The following is a 16,228-nucleotide window of genomic DNA, read 5'->3' as shown; positions in this document are numbered from 1 at the left end:
CTTTAGAGATGGTACACAGAAATATCGTTTTTCTTGGTTAGGGCGAGTAAAATCTTATTTGCGGTATATATTACTATAATTCGGGGCATAAACAAATGCGGGGAAAAGGAACCAAGAGAGCAGCTCAGCCACATGGAAAAGGCACCCCGTGGGGATAAACGGGGAGAGGGCATCTAGGGGATGTTTTATATCAAGTGGACGGGGGATGAACACCCCGGGCTGCGAGGACAAATCCCCCTTTGCAGCCCGGCCGAGCAGACATCGCCGAAGCCGAGCGGGGGGAGCCGGACAGCGTTCCCAGCAGTCCATTAGGACGGCAGGAGAGGAACATTAGAGTAACGAGGGTGAAGGGGGGGAGAGCGGAGCACCTCACTTACTAATCATCTGTTAGCACAAACTTTCCGCCTTCCCAGCCCTAAATGTATTTTATGGACGTGGAAGTGCTCCCTTTATTATCCCCGCTCCCTACGATTTCCTTGACCCTAAGCCATCCCCGTGGATGAGATTTGCTCTCCAGCACTTTGAAAAAGTCACTTTAAACAAATCCCTTTTAAAACACTGATCGGAGAATGTCTTAGCGCCGAGCTCGGGGCAGGTGGGTTGGAACACCCCCCTCACACACACACACACACCTCACCCCTCCCCTGTTCTGCTGCCGTTGTTACAGCTCTGGGACCTACAGCGGTGGGAGCACAGAGGAGGGGAAATTCCCTCTCGAGGTCACAAAATTGCTGAAGAATAGAGAAAACGTGCCTCTGCCCCTATCCAGGGGTAGGGGAAGGACTGCGAAGTCGCCATCCTTCAGCTATTCGGAGGACGATGAATGCTTAAGGCAAAATAGAACGAGCAAAAAGAAACGGGGGGGGATAAAATGGAATATTTTAAAATAGGATATAATTAAATGCAATTCAATCAAATAGCAGTTAAATATTTATTTAAGAAGAAAGCGGGGGGGGGGGGAGGGGGGGGGAGGGGGGGGAGGAGAGGGAAAGTCCACCACTCGGTGGTGCGGTCAGTGGTGGGGAAAGGAAGGGAGCGGTGCTGAGGGCCCCGACGGGACGGACGGAGGGGACACCGAGAACCTACGCATCGCCACAGCCCCGCTTCGGGGTGGACACCAACTTTAAATCAACTTTTCTCCATCTGACCCTGGGTTTCTACTCCGAGTTTTTTCTATACCTTTCTTAGCCGGGAGAGAGCAGTGGTGGGGAGGGCAAAAACAGCCCACCTTCAAAAATAAAAAAAATGAGAGCAAATTCATATTTCCTTCCCCCCTCTCCCCCCCAATCCCTTGCTCTCCCCCCCCCTCCCCCCCTCAAGCCCCTGTCGGGTTAATTCGCTATCCCCAGGGTTGATGGAAGGAGCGCTGGCCTTGACCGTCCTTTTCCCAGGCTGTGGCTGCAGATCCATCACCTCGCAACCCACCCCCCCCCTTCCCTGCAGCCCCCAGCAGGGTTTCCAGTGACAGCCCGGCGCTAATAGGAGCCCATTGTTGGAGCAATTAGCCCCACGATCGCCACCAGCCGCCAGATAAAGGCGCGGGGGTTAATTCTGCAGCGGGGGGGCAGTAGGGGTGGGGTGGTGGGGGAGAATGGGGGGAGCTGCTGGCAGCCAGCATCTTTCAACTGGAGAGACGGAGGCGGGATGGGGGGAATGGGGCGAGTCCTGGAGCTGAGAGGTCAGAATAGGTTTGGTGGAAGCGTCTGAAAGTCCCAAATTGAGAAAAGAAGAAAAAGAAGAAAAACTCAGAGACACGGGGAGACCCACCTTAACCTCTCCCTTGCAAGTGACCATCCAAAAGGCATAATCAATCCCAAGCCCTAATGTTACAGTAGATATCGGGGCTGAGTTCTGGTTCTGGGGACCCCATTGCCCACCATTGGCACCACCGTGGATTCCACTGCCTCTGCTCAGGGCGGGGACAGGCAAAAAGCCCCCTCCTCCAACCCCCACCCCAACCCTCACCCCCACCCCTCGCTTCCCGAGCCCCCAGCCCCCTTTTAGACGACAATTGACTGAAAGCGGATTAAGTTACGTTCGCCGGGCTGGGGTTTTTACAGGGTACCAGAATAGTACAGGTAAAGCTGTACAAACAGCCGGGAGCTACGAATCGGAGGGTTACGGAGAGGACACGGCCCAGGGCAGAACTCCCAAAGATTTTTGCCCTCTGTATTACAACTTGTGCTCTACCGAAGGCAAAAAGGGGACGGGGGAGGGAGCAGCGCTGCCTCCCATGTGCGCATCGACCCCTCCCGCGGTGCGGGTGGAAGGCTGCGGTCTCCGGTGCGATAATCCCGGGTTGGACAAAGAAGGGGAGAAGAAGGGATATTTCTCTTTTTCTCCCTTCTTATTTGATGATGATGATGATGATTCCTTTTCACGAATCAGGAATTACCATCTCTTCCCCCAGTTCTCCCCAACTTCTTCCCTCTCACTATCGGGGAAACCGAGGCGCAAGTCAGCAGAAATAATAAATAAAGCAGTAGTAATGATATTAGCAATAACAGAATGTCAGAGAACGGCGTTTCCACCTCCTTCCATTCAGCGCACCCCATTCCATGTCAGCCCATCCCTCCGCACTGAACCCAGCCCTAGGGGGTGGCTGCTCTGTCTCACTTCTGTTTAAAAATCGCGTCTATCTCCCTGTTTCCGTTCCCTTCTAATAATTCATTTCTCTCCCTTTCGAGAAGATCGGGAGGGAAAGCACGAACACACGCGCACACACAAAGCAGCGCCGGGCAATGCAAATACAGCGAGAGCACAAATCAGCGCCTGGTGACACCGGGTGAGAATTTTTAATCCCTTCGTGCAACATTCAACCCCCTACACACACATATATGCCTTTTTTCAGGGGAAAAAAAAAGGGGGGGAGGGGGGGGAGAAAAAAATGAGAAAAGAAATTGCTACGGAGGGGGGAAAGAAGGGGAAAAACCGTGCTCTGCCAAAGAATTAGAACTGGGGAGGACAGAGAGAGAGTGGGACTTTTCTTTCGCCTCCTCCCCACCCCCCCACTCCACCTCCTCCCCTCTCCTCCGTATCTTTGAAGCTGAGAGGAGGGCGACTGCCCCGGGACACTGCAGGAGTTTAGGAAGAAAAAAAAAAAAGAGAGAGATATGCTGAGAAAGATCAAAACCGGCTCCGCAAGTCCCAGCGGCGACCTCTACCCCCCACCCCCTTCCCAACACATTCCCCAAAGTGCGCGGCACTACCGCGGAGCGGGGCGGGGGGTGCGGGGTGTCCGCGTTCCCCCCCGGTTGGATGGGACCCAGCGCCGCTCCCTTCTCTCCTTCCTTTTCTGTTCCTTTTTCCCGTAGCGCAGCCCCGGTTTCACGCTCGGTAAGTCTATTTTCTCCCTTTTATTTCCCCCCCCGTTCTGTCCTTTCTCGGAGGGCGATGGTGAAAAAGGTGTTCTCCTTCTTATTTCTTTCTTCTCCCCACTCCTTTCCTTCTTTCTTTCCCCCTCTCCAAGGTTCGCGGAGAAGATCCGCGCTGCGCAAACCCGGTCGCGGCCGCGGGCAGCGCTGCCACCCGCTCCGCTCTTCGGCTTCTGGCCGAGAAAAACACGAAAGATGGAGAAAGGAAGAGGGAAAAATAATAGGGATCATTAAAAATCCCACACCCCCCAAAAAAAGATATATATATATATCCGGTGAGATTAAGGAAATCCGTGTTAACAACCGAAAAATAATAATGGTAGTAATAATAATAATAATAAAGGAGTAAATTTATTATTTCATTTCCCTACAATGGAGGTTTTAAAACAAATTATATCCCTACAATTACCATCGGCCGATTCAGTACCGAGCGCTGGAGGAAGCCGGGTTGGATGCACCACCGCACCGCCCGGTTCAGGCACTTGGAAGGGACTTTCTCGGCTCTGCTTTATTGCCTTGGACCGTTCTGAGCAATAGGGTTGTGTGGATAGAAGCAAAGGCAATGCACCCCTCGGGCTGCCTGTGGGAGTTTTAAGCATGAAAAGCACGATTTTCCTCGCGCTTCCTAGAAACGGTGAAGCTGCCGTTGGGTTTAATGATTTTTTATTATTTTTTTCTTGAAAATAATAATTAAAAAATAAAATAAAATAAAATGGAGGGTTTAAGGATAAAGCAGAGCTCACAAACCGCCCGACGTGAGAAGCGACAGCTCAATTCCTAGCTGCTCCTTCCCGAAGCGCGGGGCCGTATCTCGACCCCCCCCCCCCTCTCCCTTTACACCCCCCCCTTAATTTCAGCCCCAGCGATTCGCTCCGGGAGTGTCAGAGCTGCCGTGGGCTCCGAGATGTCCCAGCATCCCAAAACTGACCTTGCACCTCCACGGTCCCCCCCCATGTAACACCGGCACGCTCCGTTCTGTGAATGAGAGCTTCGCTTTTACTGCCCCGAGCTCCCAAATTCAGATGTTGGGAGGGCAAAATCTGCTTCGATTAGCAAATTTGCCACATTATTATTACTTATATTTTTCCCTGAAAAGGCGCTCTGGACCCCAGTCCCCCGAGATATCGTCTCCCAAAGGTGTCCCCTCACCCTGTTCCCCATCCACCCTCGGCCTTTTTTCCCTTTGAAATGACCCCCACCCCCCCTTCCCCACCCCACCAGCTCCTCTGCTCCGTTAAAAATAAACGTAAAAATAAAATAACATCCCCGAGGAGATGGAAGAGCTTCGCCCCAGCCTGGAGCAAAGCCCCGCAGGATGCTCTGCCTTCTCCTCACCCCCATCCTTGCTCTCCTCTCCCTCGGTCCCCGGGACCCTCAGTGCCCCCCCCCCCTCCCCGTCTGTGCCCCGGTGTCCGGGGAGCTCCACACCTGCGGCCCATAAATAACGGGGCGAACCAGCAGGGTCAGCAGTTATTAATTACCCGCTTGCACTAAAATCCGTCACCCAGAGCTCGCCGCACGTGAAGGTGACAGGAACTGAGTTATATACACATATATTTTTTTTTTCCTCCCTTTCTCTTTTGAAGGCTCTCAATGACATCTGACGCATTTTTTTGGTCAAGACGAGTATTTACCCGGGGCGAAAAATGGGGGAGGGATGAGCGGAGGTGAGGGGTGAGGGAGAGAAGCAGTGATTTGGGTGTACGAGGCGTAAAAATAGGGCTATGAACGGGGAGGCGGGGGGGCTCGCCCTAATTACATCCTATTAGACGCATATGTTTCTTAGGTATTCTATCACATATTTTTTCCTCGTACTTGTATATAGCATTAAATATACTGCGTGTGTACTGTATGAACGCACAGTTCATATGATGTACTCCGTGAATGGATAGACAAGGAGCACATCGGTGGATACTGCGAGTGGGAACACATAGCCGAAATGCTCTGTCTGCACACACGCTACACGGCAGTATCGGTTAGGCATATGAGTGTCTGCGTATATACCGATACATATGCACATACATACGAATCCAGGCCCTGTACTCATCTCTTTCCGTCCCGAGATGGATATTTCGCAGCCAGAGCCTTGTCCCATTCAACCCGCATCATCCCATCCTCGCTCCTTCGCCCCTAAACCCATCAGCAAAGGAGGAAAGCAGCTCCTTCCCACCCTCTCCCCACATTTCGGGGATACGTTTCCCCAAGGTCAACGCGAAAAGACGGCTCCTCCGACCCAAAATAAGCAGTAAATGTTTGGGTGGGGGGGGTTGAGTTTGAGTCCACTGCTGCCCTTTGAGCCGAATACCCTCCACGTGGAAGAAGGAGTAAAAGGTGGAGGTGAGGATCCGAGGGTCTGGGGCGGTTGGGGGGGAACAGTAGGGGGGGAGGAGGGGGAGAGTGTTGGACGGGAGAAGGAATGAAAGAAGAAAGTGATGGAGGGGGACAAAAGGAGCGCTCACTGACCTGGGGAGATGCTTTTTGTGGTGTCCCGCTCCGCTGGAGCTCTCAGCGCAGGAGTGCGGGCGGAGCGGGGCGGCTGCTGGCATGTCGCGAGCTGCCACCCAGGGGGAAAACCTGGGGGAGCCGCATCCTCCGAACGCCCACCGCCACCCTGCCCTCCTCCTCCTCCTCCTTCTCCTCCTCCTCCTTCGGGCTGGGCTGAAGATCAGAGCTCTTCCGGGTTGGGAAAGGGCAGAGAAAGAGGGAGAGAAAGATGATGGGCTATTTCTCTACACACCCATCCCAATAATCGCATGGGGCGGGGACGAGCCAGATCTCGGGGCTCGTAGCGTTGTGAGCGTGATGTAACCCGTCCCGGCAACGACTGTCACTGGCAGGAGAGAGAGAGGGAAAAAGAATAATAACCGAGAGTGTGATCGCGCACATAGCAGCGGGGCTCGCTCCGGTTGCATCAAAAGCTTTCGAGGAAAAGCGGTGACATTATAACTGCGAGGGGTTGTGCCATCTCATTGCCTCCCCCCCCTCCCCCCCCTCCTCCTCGGGAGGGATTTGTAGGGGCCCTTTCTTTTCATGATTATTAATATTATGATTATTGCTGCTATTATTGTTGTTATTATGACATATGTGTGTGAAAGGCTCTAAATCCCCGCAGGAAAAAAAGAGTGCGAATAATAAAATTTAATAACAGAAAGAAAGAAGTCCAACCACATCCCCTAACAGGAGGTGTCAGTCCCCTCTCTGTCCTCTTACGGACCGAACTCCCTCCAAAAAGCAGCGTGGAGCTGCTGCTCAAGGATCGAGCCCCGACACCGTGTATTTCCACGCCGGGACAAAATGTCCCCCTCCCAACGAGAACGCATCGCTGGAGGATTCCGAGGGCCGCATCCCTGAATGGGGAGGCTATAAGGAAAGCAACACCCCCGTGCCGCTGTAGGGCCGTCAGCTCCGAGGGATGCCCCAAATTCTGCACCGATAAAGAGGAAGGGAATGGGACACGAGGGGACCACACGACTGATTTTCCATGTTGATACCCACTCGTGTCTATCCAACCGAATTCTGCAAGCCTCGACGTGGCCCCTTTTCCACGTCCCTCTTCTCTGCACCTCTCGACTAGAAAAAATATATACATATTTTTTTCCCCCCTCTATTGCTCTAAAATAACGAGACGCATTTGGGTGATGTTGGGTTTTGTTATTAAAATGGATTCTTGCATCCGTGCCACTCCTCGGGGCACCCACCCACTCGTGAAGGTCTGCGTGGAAGTACAGCCATCCGCTCCGGGCCATATTCAGGCAGAGATCTGTTTAAAAAAGGTGAAAAAAAAAAAGGAGTGAAAATTGATAGCACAGAGAAATATATATATATGTATGTATATATATACAGGCTCTAAGTCCCGGATTTTTTTTCTGCTGACGCTGGGAGTTCGCTATCTCCGCTTCTAGAGTGACTCTATAAGGTGAAAGGTAACGCGATCGCCTCCCAATTCTATCTTTAGAAAACACATTCAATTAAGGTAATAACTTCGGGCTCATTAGAGCTGCGGATGGAGGCCTTCCTGCAGTGAAACATGGATGGTAACAGCTCGGACACCCATCAACCCAAGTCCTCTTGCCCAGAAATGTGGCTTTGCTATGGAAAAGGGTAAAAAATATAATGTGTGGGGTTTATTTATTTGTTTATTTTTCTAGAGCTCTGGACTGTGTGTTTTGCGTTGAAACGATGGGGTGAGATTCGTACAGAAAAGCCACGTATATAGGTGTGTATAGCTAGAAACACTCGGAGCGTTCGTTCCCCACCAGTGGGGGGAGAGATTTGCTTGCCCCCGTATTGAGCTGCGAGAGGGAGGTGATGTTTGCCGGGTCCTTCCAAAACTGCCCAGAAAAAAAGAGAAGAAAAAGAATTAAAAAGAAAGAAAAGGATGGGAAGGCGTTGGGTCTCGACTGTCTGAGCTCATCGTGGAACGAAAAAGAGAGGATCCTTTAGGAAAAAGAAACACACACACACGGGAAGCCCAGAGAGATGGAGTCCCGCTGCTATTGTCTCCCGAGTTCCCTTGGGTTGGTGGGAGAGCTGGGTGGGAATTTGGGCATAGGCGCAGCCACGTCTACACACCCACGTATATGCACACCTACGTCTACACACCCACGTATACACACACGTATACGCAGGCAGACCCTTCACCCCCGCGCCTCGAGTTTCTTTCCAGCTCTGCTCTCCGGCGATCCAGAGGTTAAACATAACTAATGAGGCTCTAAATGGCAGCCGGGGTTTATCATAAATATCGCAGCCTTTCCTCGATGCCTGCAGTTTAGCTCCGAATAGATGCCAAAGCAATATATGGACAGCGAGCGGTCATTTAATAAATACATATACACAGAAATAGATGCATTCCTCTTGTTTTCAACCAAATGGAAGCTCTGATTCTTCGGGGCTGAGAACACCTCTACGTATATGCACCCAAATAAATACCTCCACACACGCACACGCACACACATCGATTTCGGCTCCGCCCGCACCGGGATTTGCAGTCGGACCGTCCATAAATCCAATCCACACGTTATTGTTACCGATTAAGGGCAGCAGAAAAAAGCTCGGGGTGTTTTATTCGCTATAATTAAACTGCTCCGGAGGGAGAACCCACCCTTTCGCACCCCCCATCCCGGCGAAAAGTTGCCGATGTCCGATCATTCCCGTTGCGATCCCTCCTCAACACCGGGCTGTTTTGTCACATCAAAGCCACCATCTTCGTTCCCGAAGGGGAGAACTCCCCGAATCAGCCCCTTTGGCATCGATCCTGCGCTTTGTGTGCACGGAATGTATTCGCTAAACGGCGGCCCCCCCCACCCCTAACGCAGCCTCCGACGTTGGTAGCATCGCCCTCCATCCCTTCGTGTGGGCGCGGGGAGGGGTCGGAACTACAAACAATTCCTCCCCCCCCCACCCCCCCCACCATCCACCCTCCCCCTCCGCCTTCACCTCCCGCTTACACGAACCAGAGATCGGGGAACAAAGTCAAACCCGGCCAACAAATTCCTCTCAAGGTGCAAAACACACTTACAAAAATACATAAAGCACGTGGAAGTGGGGGCTTTTAATTAAATCTTACTGCGGCTCCAACAACATCGGAGTGATATTTCATTCGGAGCCGCTCTCGCCTGTGTTTTTATGGCGTTTTCTTGCCTCTGACTTTATTTAAAATATTAGACGAGGTGCAGAATTATAAATGACTCTTTCCTTATCTGTGCTGCTCACATATCCAGGATCAGAGGAGCTGATTAAGAAAGAAGTCAGAGGCAACGTTGGATTCATAATGATTCGGAATAATGAATCCTTATCTCTGCTTTCCAGATTATCACCCTTTCAGCTCCCAATGTTTTGTTACATGGGATAATTTATTGCATCTAATACATCACAATGAATCTGATGGCAGAAAGCGATGGGCAGCGTTGGGGAAATATATATATATAATAAAATATAAAATAAAATAAAAATAAAATAAGATAAAATAAAATAATAAGGGTTCCCCTCCCTTCTATTAAGCTGTTTTTAGGCTGGTTGTGTCTTGGGGGGAGGGGAGATGTTTTTATTCTGTATTTGTTTTAATGGGGAAAATATATGGTAGATCTGATAATAGCAGCAATAATAATTAAGAAAAAAATCGGGGGGGGGGGGGGGGGGGGGGGGGGGGGGGGAGGGGGGGTTAATTAGAGTGTCTGAAATTCGGAATATCGACCCGAGCTGCTGCGAGATCCCAACAATTTATTTCCTTTTATTTCGGGGGAAATAAACGCATCATATGCACTGAAGAGAGCGCGGAGCTGGGTCAAGACAACACACAATTTGAGTCTTTCTCTCTTTATATGTGTATATATATACGTGTGTGTGTGTATAAAGGAGGGCTGCCAATAATGCTCAATTTTCTCCCCGCCTCGCCGCCAAATAAATACGGGCATCGCGAAAATCGATAAGGTTTCTGCTGGCAGCCTCTCTCCGCTTTCTTTCTGCCTCCTTTTATTATTATTACTGTTATTATTTCCCCCCCCCGCCCCTCTTTGTCCCCCCCCCCCCCCCCCCCCCCGCTCCCTTTTTAAAGCATTTCTCCTCAACTGGAGAAGAAACTCCGCGGGTCGCTTTGTATGCAAATAAAAGCTTGCTCCGCGTTTACGGCCGCGAGAACGGAATGGGAGTCCGCATTGAACTGCCGGATCGCTGCCGGGGTTGGACAAGGAGGAGATGTGCTGATATTTGGATTCATTCGTTTGACTCCTGGAAGGGAACGAGCCTTCCACGTCTCCCTCCCCACCCGCCGTTGTCTGCCACCGTTCACCCCCTTTTTGGGGGCGGGGGGATTCCCACCACATCCCAACAGTTCCCCTTGGCTGAACGTCGCCGCTTTGGTCAAGTGCCCAAAGAACACCCCCAAAAAGGCTCCAGTCCCCCTCCAGAACCCCTCGAGGGGCCGGTGCTGCTCTCGAGTCCTCAGAGCATCCCTTCCTTTTTATTCCGTGGGGCGAGAAGATGGTGCCCAGGACCCCATTCCCTCCTCCGCTTTTCATTTCTTTTAAAATTGTAATTATTATTATCATTATCTCCTTTTTATTTATTTTTTCCTTCCTCCCCCCCCCCCCCCACCCCCCTCCTTTTTTTTTTTCTTTCTCTCTCTTTTTTCCCCCCTATCTCCCTTACGCCATTCACTTTCGAAGCCGACATTCCCGAGCACAGGTGCTGCCCGCCTTCCCTACCCGGTTTAACTTCTCTCCATCCCTTTCTTGGCTCTACGCAGGGACCGTGTTTAATCATTAACCGGGTCCAGCTCGTTCCCTTTACTTATTTATTTATCTTTTTTCCTTAATTTCCAGGCAGGGTGGGGACTCTTTCCGAAATAAGGTTGAAAATAATTTGTTTCCCCTTTTTCTTATAGGGCCGGCTGCCGTCGGATGGTGGGAGGGGGATCGAGAGGGGGCAGCTGCCCCTCTCCCCGCTGTAGGTTCCTCCTTTCCTCTGCTGGGTGTCTCAAACCCCAGACGAACGTCAGTCTCGGTTTCCCCACTGTTCCTCCACCTTCCTGCAATATTTGTCGAGGAATTTCAAGTATCAATTATAACCGCAATTTTGATCCCCCCTCTACCTCCCCCCCCCACCCTCCGCCCCTCCCAATTTGAAGCACAGATGTTCGATAGGAACATACACACATATAACACCGCTTCGCCCTCAGATGAATTTATTGGACCGCATCCCACCCTCAGCTGAACATTCAATATTCCGGCATTATCTCTGCACTTAAACTCGCTTTCTCCATTTCTGCGCCAAGATAAATTTGCATAATATTTGCAGTTGTAATTAGCTGATGAACATCTCTCAGCCTTCCCCTTTGTTTTCCGTGCGTTTGGTCTTCAATTGATGCCACTTTTGATCTTTAATATTACAGTATCCCGATAGAGCATTTTATATCTTATCTGCGGTGCATGAAAGTCGCAGAGAAAAGAGAGCGAAAAAACGGGGGAGAAAGGAAAGGGAGGAAAAGGCACTGAGCGGAAGCTGAACTAATCGGAGTTTCCAAAGGTTGCTTCAGATGCTGGATCTGCAGTTACGGGGCAAACGAGATAAATGCTGAATTAGAGCCATTTAAAATAATATAGGGCTTGGTCAGGTGAGGTACCGCCAGCATCTCTGCATCCCACATGGGTAACTAGGGGAGGGAGGGTGGAATTAGGGATGGGGATAGGGGGAAGCGGGGATGGTGTTAGGGGGAACTGGGGATGGGGAATAGGGGAGCCAGGGATGGGGAGAATGAGGAGACAGGAATGGGGGGCAGGGGGCACGGGAGGCAGTGTTCATCGTGTCTCCCCTTCCACAAGGGTGCCTGGGGACCCCGGTGCCACCAGATTGAGTTACCCAGTAGGTTTTATAGAACTGGATCTCCGAAGGTTTGGGTTTTTTTGTTGTCTTTCTTTCTTTCTTTAGGGGGATTTGGGGAGTGAGGAGGAGGAAGATGCTTTCTTCACCTGGCAATTGCAGCCACAATCCTTTTCCCTCCTCCCCCACCTCTCTCCCCGGAGCATCTCGAATAAGCAGCCCCCCGCCCAGGGTCACCTCCGCTGGCAGAGCCGGGAGTAAAGGATGTTATCACGTCGGGAGGGTTATTAAACCGCTAATGAATGAGTGTCTGTGAGACTCTGGACGGGTTGGAGAGACTGCAGGAGGGGGGGCGGGTGGGGAGAGGAGGCAGAAAGGCTCGATCTTCATGCCAATCTCTGGAACAAATAGCTAACATTTAACGTTTACACCCTGCTTGGCGACGAACTGGCGCTCCACGGACCCCTGATCCAGGCTAAATGTCCAGAAAGCCTTTGGAGAGAACAAGTTCCTGGCTATCAGGTTCTTCTGATCTCTCTCCTCCTTTCATAGGGCTTTGGTTTCAGACTGGACTTGTCCAATGTCTGCTTTACCGCTGCGCACTCCTAAATGAGTGTCAAGGAGGCGAATATCAAATAGCAGTGAGGTCAAGGCGATTTGGTTAACCGTTGGCTGGGCTGATGGCTTTAAACTTGTGTGGGAGGCTGGGATGTGCGGGGGGGAGGGAAGGAATGGGAAGTGGAGGGGGAATAAATCTGGGAGAAGTGAAAGCAAGGAAGGGTACAGGGTATGGGGAGAGGTGTGGAGCTTGGAGAGCCTCCAAAAAAAGCCTGGGATGGGGTGATGGAGGGGTGTTGGGTTTGTTGCTGGTCCTGGGGTGCCCCCATCCATTGGTGCTGGACTTTGGCTCCATCCCAAATGCTGGGTCCCAGATGGAAGGTGCAGCTGTGGGTGCTGGAAATGTTGAGATAAGGTACAAGGTTGTGGGTGAAGAGAGTAAGCAGGGTGAAAAATGCAAAGATGGGCACAAGGAGGTTGTGTGTGCTCTGGGAAAATATGTGTTAGGGCAGGGCTGGAGGAGAGAGTAAATGGGTGTGAGTTTGTGGTCCTAGGAGTGAGACAGGGCTGGAGGGAGAGGGGCTGGGGAAATGGCATCCAGAGTGTGGTGGTGTTCAATGGGGCATGGCAGGATGGGAAAGCCTATGTAGTGGCTGGAATGGCTGGAAAATGGTGCATTTCCTCTATAACCAAATCAGGAGCAATGCTCCCTATAACCAAAGCTGTAGTATCGGCTGCAGGGTAAGCCATGCACGGGGTGTGCAAGGATGGGATCATGCAAAAGGACATGGAACGAAGATGGGGTGCACAAAAGTGAGCAACCACACTCCACAGTGGGCTCAGTGGTAACTTTGGGGGCTCTTGCCCTTCCCTGGCTGGCTCACCAGGCAGCCCATGAGCCAATGAGGAATTCCGCTTTCACCGTTCATAATCATCTGCTTAAAAATAAATAAATAAATAAATAGAAAAGAGAGAGAATTTCCTGGAAGAGAAACTTTTTCTATTACAGAGGTGGCCAATGACAGAACAAATAGTGAGGCCTTTTCGCCTCACACAGCGACAAACCTGCAGCAGCACCCTCCCTTCCTCCACCTACACCACCCCCCTCCCCCCCACCTCCTTTGCAGCAATCACCATTTTGCTCCTGATATTAACAGAGAACTCACTTCTGTCCCAGGTAATGTAAAGCCCATCAGCTGAATCAAGGCAGACAATTGCCATAGGAAATGTGTGCACAGCTACAGGCAGCTGAGCGGTACCAGGGGCTGTACCTACCAGGGAGGCCACGGTATCAACAGCCCTGAGGTGGTCTGGTCCTGGGTCTGCTGCTCATGTCCTTGACCTCCACATTAGTGAGACCATGGGGTGAGATATTCAAGTGATGCCACCAAGGTCGAAAGCCATATCGCCCAGCTTTTGCATTTAGAGCCTTTTGCTAAGGAACTGCTTCCTCCTTATGCTTTTTCTTTTTAATTCAAACACTCTTTTTGCTCAACACTATATGGGCGAGCACTGGTGCTGGGATGCATCCCTGTAGAGCGATGCCTTTTGCACGTGTGTTTAGCCACAACCTTACACACTCATGGGAAGGCAGCGTGCAGTGCACGAGTCTGAGCACACCAATGCTTGCAGATGTCTCACTGCACATGCCATACAGCAACATATATATTCTGTAGGAGGATCAGAGCTCCACGTCTCTCCATCATGCCTGCATGCATCCACATACATACACCCACTAAGGTTGCGTTTCCGGAGACATTCTCAAATAGAGCAGTGTAATTTCTCCGCTGATTTTGATTGACATGCTGTCCCTGGGATCATGTGTTAATCCCTTCTTCACTCAAGCCTTTTCATAACTCATTTCTCTCTGCTAGATGGAGACTCTGATGGTTACCGAGGCAACGATGATAGCACTAAGCCATTTCCCTCTCTGCACGGAGACCATTATTCCGCATGCATAGGCCATTTGCAACAAAGGTCGCCACAAAGTCATCCACAACACAGCACACGTTTATTAAACTTTTATTCTTTCTTTCTTTTTTTTTTCCTCCCTCCCCCTAACAGAGGAACTGGCCAGCATGTGTGTTACTGCTCTCTCTTTCTCCATCTGTCCCTTCCTTTTATATTTATTTATTTATTGAGGTCTTTGTAATATAGGTAATAATAACCGCGGTAGATATTATTGTACCCAAAGTATATATCATACAAATCAGGAGCTTAGGGTTCCTGGTCCAGAGAGATCATGCTTAGATGGTGAGGTTTTGCACCAATGATTCCTATTTGCCTTTTGTTCTCCTATCAAAGAGTAACTTTAATAGCAGCTGGAGGAAAAAAAACCAGCCAACAGCAACGATATGAGAGCAGTGAGAGGTGAATTCCTGGTGTAAACCCACACAGAGGTTTGCCATGCAAAACCTTCCGAACACAAATATCAAAATAACAGGCAATGGGCTGCTTCTCTATGCAAGTTCTATCTCTTGGACTTTAAATATCTTGATGCCTTACCTGGGCTCTGGTTTATGTTGCATGGGGTCCTTCTTGTGGTGTTATGGTCTAAGGGTGGTAAAGTCACCCCTGGTACTGATGGAAAGGGCCCCGCTAACCTCGGGTGCGTCCTCATCACCACTGAGTCCTTCCCCAGCTGGGGCTGTGCTGCTGGATTTGGTTTCAGCCCGATCCCTTCCCTCCAGAGACAGAATGTGATGCTTCGCTTTGGGCTGGCTTTTAGCAAGCAGCCCATTTCCCACTGAGACCAGCGTGGGGAAAGGCACTGATGTCATGAGCGGCACTGCACACCTGTCAGCAGAGCCACTCTAACCCTCAGTCAGGCTGAGATGGTTTTAGGTACCCGTAGCATTTCACCATTTTAGTTTATGTTTTCTCCCCCCTTTTTTTTTGGGGGGGGGGGGAGGGGGGGGAGAGCAGGGGTGTAAGTGACAGCACCTGAGGGGATGGCATGGAGCTGTGTCAGAGGAGAGTCAGGGTGTGTAAAGAAAAGGTTCTGCATCCAGAGTGTGCTGGGCATGGAACTGGCTGTCTGGGCACAGCCTGAAGTGCCAGAGGTGTTCAAAGAGTGTTTGGGCAAGACTCTCAGACATAGAGTTTGAATTTCGACTTGATGCTATTGATGCTATTGATGCTTTCCAACTTGGGATATTCTATGATTCAGTGATTCTCTGGTTTTCAGTTAGCAAATAAAAGGAGAAAGAGGTAAAGCACCTTTAATCTTCATGAATAAGGGTGGAGAGGCACTGGCACATATTGACCAGAGAGGTGGTGGATGCCCCATCTTTGCAGACACTCAAGGTCAAGCTGGATATGACTCCAAGCACCCTGATCTAGCTGTGGGTGTCCCTGTTCACTGCAGGGGAGTTGGACCAGATGGCATTTAAAGGTCACCTCCAACTCAGATATTCCTGTTTCTATGTTGTTTTTTTTTTTACCATCAAATTACCATCAAACCCATACAAACATCCAAATTCAGTTCATGCTGTCCAACCAGCTCCACTCCTCTCAGTGCCTTGGGCTGAAGGCATCGCCTCTTTCTGTCTCTGTTTAAAGGCAGCTAACCATCTCTGGATGCCCACATTTCCAGCCCCCCCCCCTCCTGCCAGGGCTTTTTGCAGCCACAGCACAGGGAAGGGTGAGGGATGGGCGCCTGCTCGGACACTGCTGCAGCATCAGGGCTGCTGCGGATGTGAAAGAGGAGGAGAAGATGGCCCACGGTGATAAGCTCCCAGGAAATTTCTAAGGTGCCTCCTCCTCTTCTCTGTCCAGACAGCTCCAGCTACGGTTCAGGATGTTATCTCTCTGTATTGCTGCACTTCTCTGGCCTCCCTCCTACAGTGTCCTGTGCAAAACATGCTCCTAATTACACTGACCTGGCCCAAAGGTCTGATTCCATCTTCCTTCTCCTTCTGTCACTGGTTTCACTGGTTTTATCATCTATTTCATTTAAATTTTGTTGCTACCTAGTCAAA

This window comes from Excalfactoria chinensis, chromosome 1, assembly GCF_039878825.1.
Source record: "Excalfactoria chinensis isolate bCotChi1 chromosome 1, bCotChi1.hap2, whole genome shotgun sequence".
NCBI lineage: Eukaryota > Metazoa > Chordata > Aves > Galliformes > Phasianidae > Excalfactoria > Excalfactoria chinensis.
The sequence above is the reverse complement of the archived record's forward strand: the minus strand, read 5'-3'. Positions refer to the sequence as shown.